Here is a 1,073-nt window from a genome sequence, read left to right as displayed (position 1 = left end):
AATTTTGCCATCCTTGCAAATCAAAAATATGTTTGTGTGTGTATGCACGTATGTATGTGGATGTGACTAAGTGCTACCCAACATAAATCTAGTCAGAAGTCAGGCCTTTAAATATTCTTGAGGTTATCCTGCTCATCTCTCTGGTTCTGGCCTGTACTCTTGACTTCTTGTATCCACAGAAGTACTAAGTTATAAACTGGACTACTGAGCTCATCAGTCTAAAAACAAGTACTTCCCTAGTGCAAACATCTGTCTACTTACCGAAAACCCACCTTAGATATTATTAGTTCCTAGTTTTGTCATTACAGGAAAACAGTGGTTTGCACTGAGATACTACAATATTTCAAGTGGATTGCAGTATTTTTTCAGCATGTTGCATAACTCTGGTGAGACTAAGCAGGCTTTTCCCTGTCCAAAGAGTTATTTCTTCTGATTCTGAACCACAAGGCATGTCATCCTAATTATTCATTGCACTGAAATGCAAATAGCAGAGATGGGCAAACATAAATGAGAGGGTTTACTAGCAATACAAGCCCTGTAATAAATGAAAAATGGAAGAGCATTTTTTTATAATAGTAAACCATGTGACCAATTGTCTATGCATCATTTTTCAGCTCAAGTGTATTCTGAAGCATTTACTCATAATGCTCATATAATGATGATGCTTCCAATTTTCACGCTTGAGAGATGAAGGTGATCTGTAGCCATTGTATTTAAAGGCTATCAAAGATTGTAGTCTGTCATTATGCTCTAATAAATCACACTGCTTTCTGTTTTAGCCACATCAAAACTGCTCAGTTTTAAAGCCTTAAAAGCGAGATCCTATTAGTACCGGGACAATTTGTGAGTGTAAACAGAAACTTTAATACCTCAGTGTTGGTTGATGGTTATTGTGCTTACAGCTGACTAACAAGCTCTTTAACATACTCCATTCCAAGTTCATTTCCACTTTCATGTCTCCTGCACAAGACATAAGACATTTGCATACAAAACATTTGTAGCGTAGCACTATTTATTAGCCTATACAAATAAAAATTCAAGAGGTACTAGCAAATAAATATTACTCACAGGTA

This window comes from Corvus brachyrhynchos, unplaced genomic scaffold (assembly GCF_000691975.1).
Source record: "Corvus brachyrhynchos isolate BGI_N302 unplaced genomic scaffold, ASM69197v1 scaffold178, whole genome shotgun sequence".
NCBI lineage: Eukaryota > Metazoa > Chordata > Aves > Passeriformes > Corvidae > Corvus > Corvus brachyrhynchos.
The sequence above is the reverse complement of the archived record's forward strand: the minus strand, read 5'-3'. Positions refer to the sequence as shown.